A 21,551-nucleotide genomic window follows, 5' to 3' on the forward strand; every position below is an offset into this window, starting at 1 on the left:
TGATGGCAACAAATGTACATATGTTCTTGACACAATGGATGGATGTATGGATTGTGATAAGAATTGTATGAGCCACCAATAAAATGATTTAAAAATATGCTATTTAGAAAAAAGTAGTTAACTCTACATGTGGACAGACTTCGCATGCAATAAGGAAAGTATATCTTCCAAGCAACTCAGAGATGGGAACACATCCAGGCCTCAGGAGCTACCATTCAGACACCCCCGGGAAGTCAGTTCATCATTCCGATCTCTGCTCCTCTATGTAGCTCTCTTCTGAGCTACTCTCTGTACTTGGAGGATGCCTTGCCCCCAGCACCCTCCCACACTAGGTTCATCACCTAGAGGGAGGCAGATCCAACTCTGTAGATTTCTAACCTCAGATGGCCCCAGCTTTATGTCTCGTGCCCTAGCCCGGACCTGACAGTGAGGTAAGGCCACATGGTCCCACTGCCGTGGGAGCTTCAAGGCAGAAAGGAGAAATGAAGGCAGCCAGGATAGGCAACAAAGGTCGCCTCCTGTACCATGCAGCCAGACCCTCCACTCATCCTCCTCCCCTCTATGGCATGCCCACGTGTCTACTAGGCGGGACTGGGGAGCGTTTGTTAGTTTACTTAGGTAATTTGTGTTACATAAATCACATTTATTTTGGAAACCTGCAGGCGTTACCGTGGAGTTGTCCTAGTCATATGGGGATGAAAGAGCAGTAAATGAAGCCCCGCTCAGGTTCTCAGAGAGATGAGAATGTAAAATGCCAAGCCCCTTCTCCTAAGGATAATCCTCATTCCAACTTTAGAATATTTCCACAAGATCCTTTGCTCCAAATGTGTTGTTTTAAGTCCTGTATTACCTAAGCAAATATTTAAATACTATGTTAGTTTCTCTGCATACTGGAATTTAATTCCACCTGCCTGCCAAGTGTGTTGAAACGCCAAATCCATTCTCATCCGCCCGGTGGAATGTTTGTTTGGTTTCTCCACCTCCTGTGCTCTTTAAAGTGTCACGGGCAGACCAGATCTGACTTCTTTTTGATAGAGGCGTGGCAGGGTTGGGTTCCCCCTTTCCCACTTAATGATGCAGGATATGCGTCTCACAAAGACTGTACAGATCTGCGCACAGTGCCTTTCTACCACGGGTACCAGCCACCTGTATTAGCTTCACAAAGCACGGTCCTGTAGGAGAAGCTGACTCTGAGAGACCTTTCAGGCCGGAGTAGAACTGCCCTGTGGGTCTCCAAGACTGCACGTCTTTATGGGAAGAGGAAACCTCCTCCCGCTCCTTTATTAGAAAACAGACATCACCTTCCCTGAGGGAAGTTTAAAATGTGTCTACTAAATCTGCATACAGTTTCGAAGCCTGTCTTTGATTGCCTTTGCATTGCAGACGTTCCCAATGCTGTAGTGTCTGGTTTTATCTAATGAGTGGGTCTGCGTAGACGGGTACGGGCAAAGATCGGGACGCTCCAGTGACTTAGATGTGACCATATTGGATTAGGATTCCCCCTGAGCAGCTATGCTCAGGTGAGGCTTTTCAAAGGATCTTTAAATGCCTACCTTTCAGAGAAACTTCTTCTAAAACAGTTGTTTGCTAATATCTTTCCATCCGAGTCTTATTTAGTTTTAAAAATATTTTTTTAAGGATTTCCTCTCTGTGTGAATTACAAGGAGCCCCTGCGTGGGGCACATGACTACATGCTGGGCCACTGAAGAGACGGTGGGTCAGGCCTACCCAGAAAGACCTTGGAATTAGGCCTGGGAATCGGCTTTCCCACAGGCGTTTTGTATAAGAACTGGTTCCAGCAGCCCGAGACCGTGTACCTGCATGTGTTTAAACAGCATGTCGGATCTCCTCGAGGCTGTGAGATGTGGCTCCGAAATACTCCTCAGGCTCCCAGGACTTCCCCAAGAAACAGGATACCCGCAGAATGCCGCCGCTGCATGTAAAAAGAGCGAGTTTTAATCACAGCGAGGTGAAGTGACTTCATGTAGAGATTCCTCCTGTGGGTTTGAGATAAAACCCAAACCTTAAAGTTCATGACAGGCTTTGAAGGGTAAGGAGAGGGCAATATTACATCAAGCAAATGACACTATTTTTCAAACTCTTCTGGGGTTTCTGACTCTCCCATGTCAGCATTCTCTTCCCTGCCCCCCAGCCGTTCACTGACGCAGCACCGGCTCCAGGTATCCCTCCACTCTTGATTTACATGCGTGTGGGAGAGTGAGCTGGCCTTGCTGGACGGGAGGATATCTGATGTGTTCCTTGTCAGTGAAGACCTGAGCGCTGTTTTATTTATTATTTCGTTTGAATCTTTCTTATCAGAATCCATGACACACGCAGGACCTCCTAAAGAATTAGTGTTTGAGCTTTTAGCTGTGTGAAGCATCCTTTTCCGGGCACTGGGTCTCTCCGTTACAATCCACTCTGCCTGTCTTGGTACCTAGCTGCGAAGATGTCCTGCTACCTTGGAGCCGCTTGTTCCTGTGTTCACTTCTGCTCCCAGCCTCGCAGTCCAGGTGGCCATCTCTCCTCTCTTCCATGAAGCTTGCCCTTGGCTAGTGCTAAGTTTTCAGTAAAGGGTGAGAGTTGAACGGGTCACCCGTCACCCGTGAAGGCATCGGCAAAGGTCAGAAGGCAATGGGAGCAGCCACAGGAGGGAATGAGCTGTCAGCCCTGTGCCAACACTCCCCTTCCGTGAAGCGTGGGTCATAGCACTCTGAAGGCACGGACTGATGAACCTCAGCTAAGTCTGTTTCTTCCCACACTTGTGCCTCTCGCGCTTTTAAGAGTTTGAAAAATAGTGTTATTTGCTTGATGTAATATTGCCCTCTCCTTACCCTTCAAAGCCTCTCGTGAACTTTAAGAATCCCTGAAATAAATTACATCTTCAAAAACTGTTGGTGAGCAAGTGCTGGGAAGGGATCCTAAGCTCATCAAGTCCAATAAGCTAGGTCGCCTCAGCGTCATGACTTTTACCCCTCCGTCAGGCATGCCACCGTGGAAGACACGGCCTCCTGCCTCCCACATCCCCTCTCTCTCTCCTTTGTCAGGAAGCGGGTTTGTAGCTGGGTTGATAGCCAACCAGGCAAAACACCACATTTCTCTTTTCCTCACAGCCAGGTGTAGACAGATGAAAATTATAACCCAAATAGTCTTTGGCACTTCCTACTCGGTGGGAGAGGTGTCCCCTTTTCTTCCCTTCGGATGCCGGAGTGCTGCTTGGCGACGCGCTGGCTGGGCTGGAGAAGGCGTTCTGAGTCCCTTGCAGTCTGAAAGTGCCGGAGCAGATGCTAAGCAGAGGCTGAGTCCCGTGACCTCGAGAATGACTGTGCTGAGCTTGAATGACTGACCACCAGAATCCATTTATGCTAGGGGGAAAAAGAAACATCTGCCGTATTTAAAGCGATAATTTGGGGTTCGATTGCCTGTAGCCAAAAGATAATCTTAACTAGTAAACCCTGTGAATAAGCCTGTTGCTTAGCGTTGCTAAGCTTTAGAATAGACTTCTAGAAAGTGAGACACGTGGAAGGTCAGACCCAGTCTACTGTAAAAATCATCCTCGTTTAACAGGTGAGTGGGTAGCTCGTGTTCGCGCCCCTCTGTTCGGTCGTGGGTAGATCCCAGTCTGCCTGATGCTAGGAGGAATCCAGGTTCCTCTCAGACAATTTATTGACTTTTACGTTTTTCCGGTGAAATGAACTCTCAAGTTACACAACAGACTACTCTGTGCGACCCTGTGGTGGCAGGTCACTCCAGGCTCATTGTCTTTTCATGTCCAAGAAGCTGTGTGTTGCCTCATCCTCCCCATGGGGCATTTCCCTCTGGCCTCTCACCGCTCACCCCTAAGCCCCTCAAGTCCAGTCTAAGCCTTTTGCCTCAAGCAGGGATGGGGGGGGGGGGTGAGAGCCTTTTTACTGCCAAGGGCTATTGAGATATTTATAGCCTCATTCTCTGCTCATTCAAGATTATCAGTGTAGAAATTAGCTGCTATAGGTCCAACATTTAATTAACTCACCCCTAATGTGTTGGATAGACCCGCTTCTCCTGGGCAAGGCGTGTGATGATACCGGCTGTGGATGATTTTTCAGGCCCATGGGCCAGATGAGCCCCACTCCTGGCCTAGAACATTGCTTTTTCGTCCTCAGATAATTAACAGACCAAGTCTCCACTCCTCAAGGAAAAGTTGGCCATGGGGTTAGGATTTCCAAGGAATAATCATACCCACAGGACTGGGGTGAATGTTTTCCTGTGTTTCAGCCTAAGACACAACCTAATTCAAAGAGTTTTTCATCAAAAGTTACATCAAAAAACCAAAACCAAACTCACTGCCATCAAGTTGATGCTGACTCATAGTGACACCTGTGGGTTTCTGAGACTGTAGCTGTTGACGGGAGTAGAAAGCCCTGTCTTTCTCCCACAGAACTCTTGGTGGTTTTGAACTCCTGACCATGTGGATCCCAGCCCAAAGCATAACCACTATGCTACCAGGGGTCCACTGACATCAAAAGGCAATAGGAATCACTCAATATTTATTAGTCCAGAGGAAAGGAATTGAGTTAAGATTTCTGTTTGTTTGTTAATCAAAATATCCATCCTGCCACTTAAGAAATTGCAGTACTCATCTTTAGAAACAAGGATCCATCTGGGCTGTGTGTTTTTCTGTCTTCTTTAAAGAGCACCGTGCAAAGGAGGGCATGCAGGGTGGCAGGGCATGCTTTATTTCCTTCTCGGATACCTGATCGTGGTGGTGCAGCAGGACTGTTAGAAGTTGTGTTTAGATCAAACCGGCGTGTCTGTTGTTCCAGGAATGCTCCAATACGCAGGAATGCTTAAGAATATTGCTTCTGTGCTATGAAGATGCTTCGTGTGTACGTTTGGCATCATTTCTTTGTGAGGATTTGTGATGTTCATTTCCATGCCGCCTGTGGTTGGTCTTGTTTTGTCTTGCATCCATCCGCAACATGTGGGGAATCTGATTATGAATCTATTGCCTCAGAGATCATCAGGGTTATTGGCCTGCTCAGACCGAGCCACGAAGCCCTCCTCATCCCACCTTCATACTTACCCTACTCCTGCCCTGGGCAGCCTTCTGCCTGCTACTTCCTCAGGCAGGTGAGATGACATTTTAGTCACAACCTTGAGCTCCTGCTTGAACCCTATAGACTAAAGTCCCCATGTGCCCCTCTCTCCGGTTGTGTATATCTCCTTGCACATGCACCTTAAACAAAACTCAAACCCACTGCCGTGGAGTTGATGCTGGCTCAGAGTGACCCTGTGGGGAGAGTAGAACTGGCCCTGTGGGTCCCGAGATGGCCACTCCTCATAGCAGCAGAAAGCCTCGTCTTTCCCCATTCATGTAGTCTTTCCCCATTCACGTTTCAAACGGCTGACCTTGCCGTTTGCAGACAAACGTAACTCACTGCACCATCAGATCCTACACACACACCTAGGTTCCTGGAAATATAAAGGGCAAAAGAAATTGTCCGTGTGGGCTCGTACAATGCTTATGAGCCCCCAGGAAAATGATTCAAAGATAAGTAAAAAGAAATTGTCCACGTGGATGTGTGAGTGTGTGGTTTAACTCGCCCTATAACCCTGGTCTTGTCCCTTCAGACTTCTTTTTTGTTACTGAAATTCAAAAAACATTTGAGCCCCTTTAAGGATGCCCAAACAGCTGTTCTGGCCTGGCGTAAATCGAAGCACACAGAACTGTTCTGGGAACAATTAGAGGTGGAAATGTAGGGAAATATACAGACCTGGATAGGTGAAGGCTATGTCAAGAGACAATAGCTTTACATTTTATGGTTTTTGTTCAGTAGAGACTAGTACCCTTTTGCGGCAACGCTTTTTCAGTTACCGATGTGTCTTTAATGTGTCTATCCCCTGAGCATCACTTTCTGATCACAGGTGGTATCACAAAAGATTACAAAGTATTGTAGAACGATCATTTTTAAAACATCTATTACTAAGCAATTTGCAGTTAGCTGTCTTCTTCCGAATATTTGCGTGGAGCTGTGTGGTCTTGTAAGCAGTTCCTGGGTGCTGAGGTCAGACAGAGGGGGTGCTCCAGTTGCAGTTCATACTCGTGTCCAAAGTGCTGGCCCTGGTCAAGCTGCTTCGTGTTTCCGAGCCTCACATTTCTCAACTGTACCTGGATCGATGACCAGCACATGCACATTTCAAACTGGTCACCGTCATTCATAAAATTCCTCTCTCTAAAATACATACTACTGCTAATTTCTATGGCCAAGCATACGAAGAAAAGTCTACTTAGAACCAGAAACAAAGGATTGATCGCCTACATAAATGAGCGAGTTTCTGGGAAAATGCCATAGATTGTCATGGATAAGATTTCTCAGAAAAATCTAGTCTGCATCTTTAGAAGGTACTATGGAAAATAATTGAATAATGTTTTCCACTCATTTTATTGGTCAGCTTCTTTATGTTTAGAATTTTATTTCTAGGTCTTATTAAAAGTGGCCTTAGCTTAAGTTTTAGGGCTTGCAGTTCTATAAAGGTTACCTCCATCTTTTGCTTTTCTAATCAAACCACAATGAACATTTCAGGTAGAATAGTTTGTGACAAGTATTACAGATTTGTGCATAGAAGTAGTAATGCCCAGTGGATTTTATTTGATCCTATAGAACATTTTCTATCTAAGAAAGTTTTATTATGAACTCTCTTGGTAGTGCCCTGGTGGTGAAGTGGTGACGCATTGGGCTGCTAACCCCAAGGTCAGCAGTTCAAAACCACCAGCTGCTCTGTGGGAGAAAGCCTTTAAGGCCTTCTGTACCCACAAGAGTTTCAGCTCAATGGTAGTGAGCTTGAGTGTCAGGTGTTTGGGTCTGACCAACCAACAGTGAGCACACTCACCTGCTACCCTAATGACCACCAGCAGTGCACGCACTTGACTGCTAGCCTAAATGGAACGTCAAGTCTACACAGAAGTGCCTCCGAAGGAAGGCTTGATGATTTAGAAAAAACAAAAACAGTGCCACCAGGTTTAGTTGTCAATCTAGAGCAAAACCCTAGGGAGCCAGTTCTACCCAGACACACGTGGGCTTGCCATGAGTCAGATTGCACTGGGCAGCTGGCACAAGCTCAGTTACAGGAATCGGTGCTAGAGGAGAAAGAGCACGGCTTTGCACTCTGACTTGTAGATCTTTCTAGCAGTCGTGTCATACTTTGATTAAAAAACAGAGACTCTCATCCAACTACTAAAATGACTTAAACCTGTTTAGCTTCTGGGGTTAGAAGTGATGACATTTGCCGGGCAGCGGGGCTGGGTAAAACAGACAGGAGCCGGCGGGACTGTTTTTTGTCCTGTTTTCTATACATCTGAAATTATTTCAAGATTAAAAACTAAAAGCAAGTCCAGTGAGCCTCACGTTTCTTCATTTATAAAATGGAGATGGTCGGAATGGCCGGTGGCCCTGCTGCGCACGGTTGTTGAAAGGATCAACTAAGAGGCTACCTGGGAAAGCAAAGAGGCTGGGTTCTCTGCCATGGCGCGTCCTCCTCGACTCACCCATGCCACCACCCTTGATCTTCCCTGCCCCTCGCTGCCAGCATGACCCTTCACTCCTCTAAAGCGCTTGTGGTTGGTTTGTTTGAGATGAAACCCTGTCTCGCACCACCACGTTGCTAAAACAATCCTCCTTTCTTCATCTCTGTAATCCGCTCCACGCCCTCTGAGGCATGCCTCCCGTAAGCCTCCCTGCTTAAGAACTGGGCCTAATGGCCACTGACATTCAATCAAACAACAGCTAGAATGCATTTACTCAGGAGTGAAGGCTGATTAAAATTTGGGCACTGACATCTAAGAGAATGGCAATTCCATCTTCAAATATCCTAAGAGAAACCATTCTGTTTCAGAACCATAATGACAGGTTTTGCATTGACCCTAGGGGCTTTGGCTGGTCCTCCTCCTCTGGAGCTTGGAGGCAGCCTCGAGCTCAGGCCACTGGGAACACCTCCATGGGCCCGAGTTCAGCTGAGTTCCTCAGGAGATGCGCTCCCCGCAGGGCTCACTGGGTCGTTCCGAGGTTTCGGACCCCCAAGTGTTTCAAGACAGCTTCTGTCTCTTCGTGGGACCTCGGCATGCGTTTTCTGACAGGGCAGACATGTCTGCTTCCTCCCGTTGGGTGTTGAGGACGGTTCATCTGTAATATTGGGAACCGACACCGTTTGACTGCCGGGATCTTCCTGTGTTCTCATGGCAGACGGCTTTGGTCCAGTCTGGCGCTCTCTCTGCTTCTCCGCAGTGACTAACCCTGGGGAACTCTGAAAGTCATGGGGGCTTTTGTTCTGTGTCAACTCATGCTTCCCGCCAGCCCTGGCTCCCAGGAAGACGGCTATTGATGAAGGCGTTCTCTGAGTCACGGAAACAAGCCAGCTAATTATGAGCAAAGGAGAGTCAGCTTTGCAGATGAAGAGCTTTCTGCTGAGGGGTAAACAATGGCATTGGGGCTGCTTTGTTTCTAATCTGAACTCAGATGGTGTCCAGTTGTAAAAGCTCACCCCCCCCCTTCATAAGCTATGTCATGAGAATTGTCCCTGCGGTGATGTCATATCAGCACGGGGTTGTAATGTCATAGGCTTCATGACTCCTCTTTGTATAGTCTCCTCTTTCTTCTCGGCCTTAGGAAAGTCTGTGGTGCAGATTGACTGTTACACAAGTCTCGGTAGGGTTTCTTTAAATAGCCTCACTTTTTTTCAGGATTTGTGAACAGCCGTCTTCTTCAATGGAAAATTCCTACATGAATACTAGAATCATCACTGCCCTTCTGGGTGAGAATATCAAAGGGTCATCCTGTGAACAGTTTTACTTTTTAAAATGCATTAAAACGAATAACCGAACCCAGAGCTAGTTAAGGCTGGGTGTGCTAATCAATCATTGAGCCACTCGTCTCAGCTGCACCCGACATAGGCAGCCACCCGAGAGCTTTCGGGCGGGGCTGGGACTTGATCAGAGGAGAGGCTGGTCCCACTGCATGGACTCAGGAGGCCTGGCCCGTAATGGTCAGTGGTGTAGGCTTACTCTTCCCCAAGGGCTAAGAATAAGCCTGTGGTGATGCTGGGACCAGGAAAGGTTTTCTGAATGACACGACTGGTTTCATTTACATCTTTAAGAGGTCGTGCAGACCCATGTGTGAGCATCAGTGGTTCCTTCAGCCTACTGGTTGTCCCGTGAGTCTCCTATGTGAACCGACCGTTGTTTCGATGCCAGGTCCTGGCACCGTGTCTGGTCCTTGACAGGCGGGCAGCATGGCCCAGCGCAGTGATTGCCAAAGCCTGTCCCATGAACTCTGATGTCTTCCATGACAGTGCCTTGAAGAAGAGAGGGGATGTGAGAGGACGGGCGCTACATTCCCTTCCCTCGTCTCTGAAAGCATCGTCTCTGCCCTTCCCGGTTTCCCTCAGGAGGAGTCCATAAGGTCTCAGAGATGATCAGTACTGCACATGCATCCACCTGCAGGATTGGAATTGAAGCACATCTCTTGAATACATTTTTGCATGTATTTGAAATGTGCATCCACACATAGACCACAGACTCTGGAGGAAGGCAGGCCTGATTGCGCACTGCAGCTCGGTTTCCTTGCTTAGCAGCCTTGGACACGTTGCCTAAGGTAGCTCAGGCGCCTCTCTACAATGGGCATGCCATCTAGTTGAGATTATTGAAAGGATGAGAAGAGATCACACAGAGGGCTCCCCTGGCACCTGGATGGCTACTTAGTACTGCGTCCTCCCCTGTTCACCGCCTTCCCTTCACAGGGGACATTGGGCAGACCTATCGAGACAGCTGGGTTTTCACCACCCAGGGAGTGGTCTTGGCTGCTATTAACCTCATACTGGGTAAAAGCCAGGGATGCTGCAGGACTTCCCACCGTGCAGAGCAGTGTCCTTACAACAGAGAGTTATTTGGCCCAAGATGATATCAAGGTGGAAAAACTGTGCTGGGGGTAGGGGGGAGCAGGGGCAGGTCCCATTGAGTTGATTCCAACTCAGCAGGGGAAATAAATGGCATGGTCCAGTGTTCACCTTTTAAGAGCTGACGCTGACTGTTGTGTGCGGAATCGCCTGTTGGAAAGGGAGCGTGAGAGGAACAAGAGTGGGGGCGGGCAGGGCTTTCTGGGACTTGTAGTAATGCAGCGAAGGAAGTGCAGACTCACCACCACCCAGCCCGTGCTGACTCCGCCACCCTGTCACACAGGGTCGAACTGCTGCCCCTGTAGGTTTCGGAGACTGTGGCTCATTACTGGACAGAAGGCCTCCTTTCTCCCAAGAAGTGGATGGTGGTTTCGCACTGCTGACCTTGCTGTGAGCAGCCTAACACGTAGTGGTGGAGAAGGGCTTGGAAAGAAGCTCATTCTAGATTATTTATTAGCGATGGATGGAACCCCCAGGGACTATGGCCTTTGGTCACTGTGCACATCTGGACATGAACTCACTGTGTCTGTTTTCAGTCAAACAATAGTTGGATCTGTAAAGGGGGCAGTAACACTCGTCAGGTAAACACACACTGGAATCATCATACTTTTGAGAACAGACGGACAGCGAGTTCTCAAGGACAGAGTTCAGAAGGGTTAGCACAGGAGGAGCATTGGAGAAGGAAAACGCGGGGAAGACGTGGAGTAAATGACAGCCCACTGTGGGGATTGCAGTCAATGAGTTGAAACAAAATGTGTATGAATCGTTGGACGGAAAACGGATTCACTCCATAAACCTTTGCCCAGCACGTAATAAAAAGGCAGGAGGAGGAGAAAGAGGCAGGAAAGATGAAAGGAGGGAGGCTCATTTAAAGATAAAGCTAACAGGACTCGCTTAAAGGGATATGATTGATAAACTAAGATACAATTTTATCTTCACATGTGGAAGGACTCTTACTGAATAATAGTAGCAGCAAAGGAATCTGCAGGGCAGGAGCCTCCCCTGCTCTGTTTAGAGCTCGCCCCCTGAGGAAGACAGAGTCCGGGGCCACTGGCAGACGCCCTCTTCCCAGGATGCTGTCTTAAAGGTGCCAAACATTCAGACAGTAAGTGCAGCCAGGCTCCCTTGAGTGTGCATGTTTGGCTGCTTAAGTCCTGGATCTGGGCTAAAACAAAATGAAAAGCTCTCCAGTTCTAACTCCAAAGGTGGGGGACGCATACGCTGTTTTATGCAGTAATGGTTTTATGTACATAGGGATATTTTATATGCATTGTTTTAAAATGGTATCCGAAACTCAAACGACCACAACCAGATGGCATGGCGGTCACTCAAACCATTTGTGTCCCAGTAGGACTGTACCCATAGGGATTTCGAGGATGGATTTTCCTGGAAGCGAGTTCTGCAGACCTCTCTTCTGAGGCACCTCCGTGGGCAATGACCTCCAACCTTGCAGTCGGCAGCCCAGCCATTTTACCTGGGTCCTTCTGTGTTTGCCTAGACCATGGCTCTCAACCTTCCCAGTGCCGCAACACTCATGCAGTTCCTCATGTGGTGGGGACCCCCCCAACCATAACATTATTTTCTTTGCTACTTCATCACTGTCATTTTGCTACTGGAATGAATCGAGCGACCCCTGTGAAAGGGTTGTTCGGCTCCCAAAGGGGTCACGACCCACAGGTTGAGAAGTGCTGGGCGAGGCCATACCGCCCTGCAGGCTCATCTGATCTGGGTGTGGCATAAACCTATGAGAATTGTTAAGGATGTTGTACAGACGACTTTATGAACTTATACATATTAACTTAGCATGTTCACTTTTTGATATCCAGCCAAACAAAAACCACAGAAAATGCTTACAGCATCCTCACTCAGGGAAATAAAACAGGGATCAATCTTGTACTACTACTTTACATGAACAAGTTTGGACAGAAACGCAAATAGTTTTTAAAATAGTATTTGCCAATTTACTTATTCCGGAGCATGTTTACAACTTTAGGAAAACACTAATAAAAATTGGTCTAACACTAAACATGTGGATTTCCAGCTGAACATGGAGCGGAGTTGTATGGTACTTGATCCTTGAAAAAAACCCGATCTTTTCTCCAAAAGCACATGTTTTATCCCAGAGGAGGAATTCTTTACTTGTGTACAATTTGTTCCCACTACTAATGTAGTAAATCGACGTCAAAAAACGCCAATGGACAGCAAATCACCTTTCGTGGTCTATTTTCATTTGAAATACCAGTACAAGTATTTTTTATTATGTAATCAATTCATGCCCATTCCAGATATTTTAAAAAACAAAAGGAAATATTATAACTAATATATTTAGATCATAGGATACTAACAGAAAGATTCGCTATGTTTAAATTCTTGTTTTCCATCATGTCCCAGTATGGAAGCTCTATATGTAACATTCGGAGACTTTCAAGGTGATTGTGTGGGATAAGAGTCGGGCTGCTAAGTGGAATGTCAGCCCTTGGAGACCACCAGCCATTCCTCACGAGAAAATTACAGCCTCAGACACCCGTACAAGAAGTTCTGCTCTGTGTCATCAGGGCATATGAATCAGAATTGACATGATGGCCGTGCATTTGGTTTGGGGCTGCCGAATGCCCTTTGTTTTTCAAGAATTACTGTATCTTCATCACAAATCTTCTTTTGAATCCCTTGAACGTTCTGCTAGGGTCTAGCAGAAGCTGTTCCTCTAGAAAACATCCCACGAGTTTGGTGATGCAGCCGTAATACCCCGAACACATGGGAGAGCCGCAGCGGGAGAGCAGACGGCACCAGTGGAAACCTTCGATTTCCAGGCTGTGACATGGAAGGGGGGCTGTGTTTTTACGTCATCATCTAATTCAAAGACAATTCTGGGCCAAGCTTAAATGGACTTCAGATCTCATGACTCAGGATTCTGGGGTGACCTGAGAATATTCTCCTTTCTGGGCCCTTTTTAGCTGAGACCATATACCCTGACCCAGGCTGTTTCGCTGTTACTATCTGCCTATGGGGTAATTTAATGCTTTGCTGACTTTGATGTTTATGGACATTTAATGACTTCCTGCCCTCTTATAGCGGGGGCTTCACAAAGATCCTGGGGAGGTAGAATTAAAGGGTAAGGGAATTTTTCCATGGATTTTTAGAAGCTCTTTCATGTATGTTTCCAGGCTTACTTTCGTGTGTGTGTGTGTGTGTGTGTGTGTGTGTGTGTAAATGAGATGACGCTATACATATTCTAGTTCACAACTTCCCTTTGCCCTCATAATACCTTTCCCGCAGCATTTACTGTCTTTGAGGGGAGGCCAAGTAAGTCCTTATGGAAAAGTGCAGAGGCATACAGGTCTCCATTGGGGTTTCCCACAGAGTGACCATGTACTGTCGGACAGAGCAGAACTCCCTCATGATATTGATGGGAGCAGATTGCCTGATCTTTTCCCCTGCAGAGGTCCTGGTGGTCTCGAACCACCAACCTTTGAGTCACAGCCAAGAACTTAGCCAGCGTGCTGCAGGGTCCCTAGGACACCTCTCTTTTAGAGGGAGAAATCAATGTGCACTGAGTTTTTCAGTGGGGCGAGGGTACTTCTTGGAGGAGATAGGAACTACACTGGGCCCTGGCAGGTAAAAAGAGGGTGGTGGGAAGTTTAATTGTCAGGGGTTAGAAGAGGATGGTCAGCAATTTGGCAGGTAGGGTTGAGCAGAGGACAACAAAACCTGGCGGGTGTGACAGAGTGACTTGACTGAAGGAATACTGGTTAGCAGGGAGTGAGCACCATGTGAGCGGGTCAGGCGGTGACCACGTTTGGAATCAAGGGACTTGAGCTTCCCTTTGATGGTACCGGTTATTTGTGAAGGAGCCCTGGTGGCCTTGTGGGGTAAGCACTGGGCTGCTAATTACGAGATCGGCAGTTCAACCCCTCCAGCTACTCTGAATAGAAAGATGAGGCTGGCAGTTTCCGTCAAGATGGACAGTCTCAGAAACCCTTAGGGTTGTAATGAGTTGGAATGAACTCAACGGCAGTGGATTTTCAGATGTATGTTCATGAGACTAAGGACTGAAAGTGGTGTGGGACGACAGGGGCCTCTCTATGTTCCAAAGCCTTGTTATATGTTGTTATTTAATTGGAATTGGAATTACAGCCAGAATGGCTTGGGAGAGGAGGACCTGGTCAGGAATCAGTTCCAGGTATTCCCAAATTAAGATGATGACCAAGATAGGTGTGTGGAACAGAAAGAGAAATCCCACAGGCATTTTGAGAGTGCTACTTGGCCTTTGTTTAAGAGAATCTACTTAATTACAAACTACCCAGCAAGCAGAATGAGAACTTACTAAAGGACCAAGTCATACCTGCGATTATCCAGGTAAATAAGCCCTATACACTTGGAGCATATAATTTTCTTATCATGTCGGGGATATGGGTTCCGACCTTTCAGCTTTCTGTGGGGTTTATTAATCTGTCAATGAATATTTTTCAAATAAAAATAAAAAACAAACTCACTGTCAGCAAGTCAATACTGACTCAGCAACTGTATGGGACAGGGTAAAACTGCCCCAGTGGGTTTTGAAGACTAATTCTCTACAATGGTGATTCTTAACCTGTGGGCCACAACCCCTTTAGGGGAATAGAAAGCCTCATCTTTCTCCTGTGGAGCAGCTGGGGTTTTGAACTGCTGAACTTGTGGCTAGCAGCCCAATGTGTAACCCACTACCGACCAGGGCTCCAGTTTCCCAAAAATTGTGGCACCTTGGCCATCACTTAGTGTGATTCGTGATTGATGTTATCCAGATTGTACCTAGTCCACAGTACTCATGCATGACCATCATAAACATTACACAGTTCACATGGGGCACAATGTTGGATGCTGCCACCAACCACTCCATTTGATTTTCTTGTTCACCAACCGGTTCCAACTCACATGAGGTGTTGTTAGATGCGACCAAGCCAATTCTGACTCACACTGACCCGTCTGTATAATGAAACAACGACGTATTGTCTGATCGGGTGCCATGGGCACACTCGCTTCCATGTTGGAGACTTTGTTGCAGCGTTGGGTCAGCCCGTCTGTGGAGGGTCAACCTCGTTTTGGCCGACCTTCTATTTTGCCAAATATATGTCCTTCTCCAAAGGACATGTCCACGCTCGGCGAGATAAAGTCTCTCCTGGTGCTTTGCTCTCCCTTCTGTCCATTCCTGGTATATTCCGTATCCTTTGCCCACATAAGAGCGTGGGTGGGTTACACACAGGCATGTTGCCTTCCCTGTGCTGAAAGGGCTTTGCATGTCAATGGTCAGACTTCCAAGAGGAATCAAAATAAGACCTCTTAAGAACCCGAGGTAGAAGTGAGAGCAGATAATCTTTCATCTTGATTTAAAAGTTATGTTCTGTGAGTCTGGGTTCCTGAAGCAAGATAAATGCCCGATGTCCTGAGCCGCTGCCAAGAGCCATGCCAGCACATAGCCTGTGCAGCCCTTGGCGGGCCACAGTGAAAGCGTGGGCAGAGCGTCTATGCCACGGAACGCTGTATAAGTAAGCCAGCCTCAGGCCTTAAAAAGCCACAGGGCAGGGCCACATGGGGAGTGTCGCTGCTGACAGCGTTTCCAAACCGTGAGCAGCTTCAGCTAATGCCTCTCCAAGTCCAAATGTTTCACTGAAAACTCCCTTTAAATGTCATCTACCCAGAGGCTGGTGTGTTCAAGGAGCTGAACAAACAGATTGTGCACGGCACTGTATTTGTAGGGAGATTTGCTTCCTGGTTTTCAAGGACGTAAGAGCCAGGCGATGAGTACGCTGGACGTGGAATTCTGCTTTCTGAATTTGCCATACATTAACCCGAAAAACTAACTTCTTAGCATGAGACAAGTACTAGTAGCAAGTTGACTTTCTTCTCGCCTTTTTAGAAAGCTAGTCCAGATGAATTTTTTAAATAGTTTGGAGCGTTTCAGGAGTGATATTTTCAAAAGTCAATTTTCCAGGCATGCTCCTGCAGTCGAATTGTTTTGCCTGCCAGTGAGGTTCAGTTACTGGAAATGGACTGTGCGTTAGATAGTGTGGCGCATTTGAAAGCGCTCCTCTTGACACCAGAAGCAGCCAGGGGGTGGGAGGAATGGGCAGATCAGGCAGCGGTGGAGCTGGACATGCAGATCCAAGACCTGACTAATCCAGTGAGGACCCCTCATTCACGTGGCACCCGGAGGTCAGAGAGCATTGTTCAGTCCGAGAACCAAAGTTCAGCGTGAACCGAAGCTGTGTTCACCCCTCTATGATCATTCTGTGATTTTTTATTTCAGAGTTAGCATTTTCTGGATCCTCTCTTCTTCTATGCATGTGGTAGGCTCAGATGAATTTTCAACTCCCTTTCCAAGTGGCTTTTTGAAAACTCAATTTGTATGGTGTTAGTTGCTCCAGAAGAAGCAAGAACGTACAAGGAGAACAAACATGATTATGGGGCGATAGCTTAGTAGTTCTTTCTTTGCGACAGTCTGTGTGTAGTAACCTCAGAGAGGTCACGAAGGACCCACGTGTGACACCTGGTGTTACCTGTTTGCTTTGGACGTTATTGCACTTCTGTAAGCCTCTGTGTCCTCCCCAGTAAAATGGAGCTATTAAGGCTCTCTCCCAATGACTGTGAAGATCGAATGAGGTTTTTCAGTGGATACGAAGATACCTGTATACATTGAGCTGCTCCTGGTAAAGGAGCTTGTTGTCCTTGCCTTGAAGTCGATTCCCACGTGTAACTGTGGGCATTGCTCTTCTGACTGGGCTTGTGGTTCTTTTCCCCTGGCAGCTCCCTCTGGATGTTTCTTACTAGAACAGGTGTAGAAACAGCCCTACTTATTCTGACTGGTCATTGTTGGGCTGCTAACCATAGGGTTGATGGTTCGAACCCCCCAGCTGCTCTGTAGGAGAGAGGTGAGGCTGTCTGCTCCCATAAAGACTTTTAGCCTCAGAAACCCTATATGAGTTGAAATCCATTTGCTGGCAGTGGGTTGAGTTTGGGTGTGGGTGTGGGTGCACTTAAGTAGGATGGGAATGGGTGGTCTGAATAGGGCACAGCAGCAGGGAGTAGAGCCTACCTAACTGATTTCGTAAGTGGGCAGTGTTTCAATGAGGTATGGGTCTTTGGGCATTATTCGTTCAGTGGTAGAATTTTTGCCTCTCCTGGATTGAATTCCTGGCCAGGGTGTTTCATGCCCAGTCGCCACCTGTCTGTCAGTGGAGGCTTCCATGTCGTCATGATGTGGTACAGGTTTCAGCAGAACTTTCAGACGAAGACAGTCTCGGGAGAAAGCCCTGGCCATCGACGTCCAGAGGTCAGTGAGTGAGAGCCCTCTGGATGCCCACCAGTCCTGGGCAGGGGCAGGATGCGGCAGCATTTCTTTCTGTTGCATGTGGGGTCCCCTGTGGAGGAGGCTAACTTGATAGCAGTTAACAATAGCATTGGCTTGAAAGCTGGGCCCTCTGTTTCATTCATAAAGTTTGATTACAAATCTTACTTATTCCTGGTCTTGGATCAGCCAGTCAAGGGTTCAATTGCATTCCTCTTGCATCCATCCATCCATCCATCCATCCGTCCATCCATGTTTGCTAGTCAATAGTGAAACCTAAGTAAATCCAACCTAGAATTGACCAAGCACTGAGACTATAGAAATGAAACACAGTTGCTATTTTAACAGAATGCATAATCCACGAGTCACACCTCCTTCAGGAAAGGAGGTAATATGCTGGAGGATTGGAATTTTTATAAGACAAGCCCTTGCCTCTTTCTAATGCTTTTGAAAACAAGTCTTGGGTAAAAGGGAGGGCTAAACAAAATTCTGCATTTTGAACATATCTGAGTCATTTTCAAGCCTTGTTAATTGAACCATCTGAGTTCACTTTACCGTGCAGTGAAGAGCATGCAGACACTGTCTCATGTGGCACCCGGGACATTATTAGTAGTCCCAGTGCTTCCTGACCGAGTCACGTCATGCCACTGAAGAAAACGATCGTCTTTTTGTGTAACACCAAGATAAAGGGATGAGAAACTGGTGAGTGGACACCAGCCGGAGGCTGGGCGTCTTCAACCTGGCCGGGCATCTGGAGGGCCGGGGGAAATCAGTGTGTCTACACCTCTGGGTGTGTTCGCAGTATCTCCATCAACGAGACATGGTCTGTAACTCCGAATGAGATCAGTCTCAGGCCGTACCGTCTCACTGCCCAGGATCTTACCCAGTCAGCCCCACAGCCATGGAGTCAGCACTGACTCCTAGCAACCCCGTAGGTCGGCACAGACGTACACTGTAGGTTTCCAAGACTGTACCTCTTCACAGGAGTAGAAAGTCTCGTCTTTCTCCCTCATTTATCTCAAGAGCACTTAATTTTTAATTATAGTGGTTATGCGATGCTTTTTTTTTTTTTTTGGTAACATTGTGTCCAGGAATTTAGAGGATCCTCAAGAAGAAAGTTTGATTTAAAAAGTACCACAAGTTGGAGAGCTTTTTATAATGAAAGGAGGCTGGTTTGGGATTTGGGAGTACCTTGCTGCTAGCTTGGTCACATTTGGCAAAATCACTTCTCTCTGAATCTCGGCTTTCTTATGCTGAAAAGATGGGGGCATTGAACAAGACAAACTGCAAGCTGCCCACTAACTCTAATATACCACGATTGTAGGCTGCCCATAGCTCCCTGAATCAGCCACTTATCGCTGCGTGTCTGGGTGGGCAAGGCATTCGGTAAGTGGCCTTCCATGCATATACAAAGGTCAGCTATGTGATGCTCCTCAGGTCATAGGTCACTGCTCAACTGGTGAAGGAATGGCAAACTAAGATTCTTTGTCAAGAGAAATAGGCGCCACAAAAGGGGGTCCAAAATGCATGAATCTCGCTGTAATACTTGAAAAGTCCTGACAATGCTTCTGAGTAACTTTGACATAGAGACAGACCATTGGCTCAGCAGTTCAGAATCTTCCAACCAGCTCAGCACCTCACGTAAAGTTGACAAACCTGGAAACTTTAACCTCTTGGGTAACTTTCCATAGCTTTCATTTCCAGAAACACGGCAGATAAAATAATGGGCCCAGCAATTGTGCACAAGCAAGTGTTTGTGGTCTAAATTGATAGAACAGGTTAGCGTTAGGGATCCCTTTAGGAACCTCCTGTCTTGCCCACAGTCCGTTCTGCTCTGGGGCATGCTGGGTGGAGGAGACCGCCTAACTGGGGGGACAGAGAAGACCCATTCGCATGCCTGGATAACTGAAGGTGTGCTGTTCTGACACGGTCATTTCAGCGGATGGAATCACAGCGTCTATTTATTCAGAAGTTTATTGCTTCGAGGTGGCTCAGAGGCTTTTCTAGGAGCCGGAAGTCCACACCTGAGAGGCTCCTGCTGTATAATCAAGTGTGTGTTCCTCTCGGTGTGTGTTTGCATGTGGACACACACGGATAAAATCACACAGTTTGGTATTTTTACGTAAACCTCTTTGTAATTAAAGAGCGATGCACTGGCTAAGCTCTCAGCTGCTAACTGAAAGGTCAGCAGTTCAAACCCACAGGCGGCGCCGTCGGAGCAAAGTGCGGCAGTCAGTCCCTGTAAAGAGGACAGAAATGGCAACCCCGTGGAGCAGTTCGTTCTGCTCTGTTGCGTGGGGTCACTGTGAATGGGCATTGACGCAAAGACAACAAAGAGTTTTTATTGGTAACTGCCTTTAATATGTTCAAAACGTATAACAAAACTTACCTATTCTTCCGACTTTCCAGCAGCAAACATTTATTGCGTAGCATGCCAGATGTGTTAAAAATGATCAAAATAAACCAAATATTCATGGGTGTTAAAAAGTACTTGAGGTATGTAAAAGTTCATTCCATTATATCCATCTACTTGTCGGGAATTGTTTCTCTGGCACGTACACAGAAGGACACGCATGTGTATATGTTTATATTTACATGCACATACACATACACAAAGTACCCCTGAAAAGTCATAGAAACCTTTTACTAAACAAAACTACTCTGAGGTATGGCTGTTGTTTCCATCTCTCCAAATCTTGCCCCCAGTCCTGTGCTCTGATTGACACGTAGCCAGAACGAGGTTGGCGCCTTTGAGGAAGGGGCTCAGACCTTGTTCCTGGGAAGGACTCTGTGGATTTGGGGAGCAAAGTGAAGTCTGAAGGGTGAGGATCCGGGTTGGAAGATGGGCAGGGTAAGGTTTCCCAATACAGGTCTCATCGGAGAGCCCTGGAAGAATGAGTATGTCGTCATTATGGGGTGGGGGCAGAGGGGGATTCCTGGGCATGACTCCCCTGGCCTCCATGATTGACCCGTGTCCTTCAAGAAAACCGATCAAGATGACCGCTGGGGAATCCCTAAGAGATCGCCTTAACCTGAGTGGCTTGCATGTAAGCGGCCCAACATATCACCCCTCTGAAGCCGCTGTGTGCATAGGAACTTCTTTGGGAAGTATCCCAGTAAGACTAAGATGGGTGTGTTGCTGACGGAGGAAACTCCTGTGCGGCCATCCACGGATGGCAGCGGCATGTGTAAGTGTATTTGTTCATTTTAAATATCATGATGCATGTAAGAACTGGAACTGTAGACGCAACGCGTCTTTCTTTGTTTTACCCTCGTAGCTGGAAGGACTGACAGCACCCGACAGCACAGCAGCAAGGAGTAGATCTGCTCGCACAGGCTCAACAAAGGCCCCTTGAAAACCTAGGGGGGCCCAGCAGTCTCCTCCTCCACCTCTTCCTGTGACTGTGATTGTGTGGGAGGGAGTTTGGAGGAGAGATGGAAAGAAAGAGGAAGGACTGAAAAAAACCAAAAGGCCCTAAGTGGGCTTATGCGGAACCACTCCCTCACTGCCATCGAGTCCCAGGAGCTAATACGTTTTCAGCTTCGCTGGAGCTGGCCCCTTGGCCTTATTCTGCGGCTCTGGGGCTCTTGTTCTGTGGCACTTATTCACCTGACTGATCACTGGAGTGGAAGCTAACCATCCACGCAAGCCGGTGACAGCAACAAACAAACAATATCCATTAAAAAAATACAAAAAATGTCCACAGGCCTTAGGAGAAGAGGCACTTATATTTTCCAAAGACTGTGATAAATATAACTTGAACATTTTTCCAAAGCTTGGTGTGTGTGTGTATGTGTGTGGGGGTCAGTGGATGGGGGGTGGGGGCGGTAGTAAAATCTCGGATGTTTCCCCTTTACTGACCAGAAATTCATTCCAAGAAGTACCATCCAGTCTCATTGCAAAATGCTTCCCTTCCCAAGGAAGCGGAAACGGTCATATTCTTTCCCACGAAACTCTGGGTGGATGATAATTATCCCGCCTCTTGTGGGACAACCAGGCAGCAAACATCTGCTGTGCTGAATCAAAACACCCACGGAAGGAACCAAACCAAACTCTGAATCATACCTGGACTCAGATGAAAGCATTCCTGCTGTGTTTACCTTTTCCTTTATTTTCTTTGCAATTTACAACATGGCTGTGTTAGCTCCGGCTCCCGGCTCTAACAAGGGGAGATGCATGGCTTCTATCGGCTGACTCTTCGTTGAGCCTTGGAAAATCACAGCTGCAAGGCAGAGGGATAATAGTAGTTAATAACAACTTTTTAATTTGATTTATTATTTTCCCTTCACGTGTTTGTTTGGC

General features: G+C 47.1%; 1 protein-coding gene across 1 annotated transcript in view; it reads left to right on the forward strand.

The window, feature by feature from the left end:
- The window catches only part of SUPT3H (SPT3 homolog, SAGA and STAGA complex component), a 456,451-nt gene that overhangs the window by 317,232 nt on the left and 117,668 nt on the right, over nt 1-21,551 (forward strand). The window lies entirely within an intron of this gene.

Source organism: Tenrec ecaudatus, chromosome 7, assembly GCF_050624435.1.
Source record: "Tenrec ecaudatus isolate mTenEca1 chromosome 7, mTenEca1.hap1, whole genome shotgun sequence".
NCBI classification, from domain to species: Eukaryota; Metazoa; Chordata; class Mammalia; order Afrosoricida; family Tenrecidae; genus Tenrec; species Tenrec ecaudatus.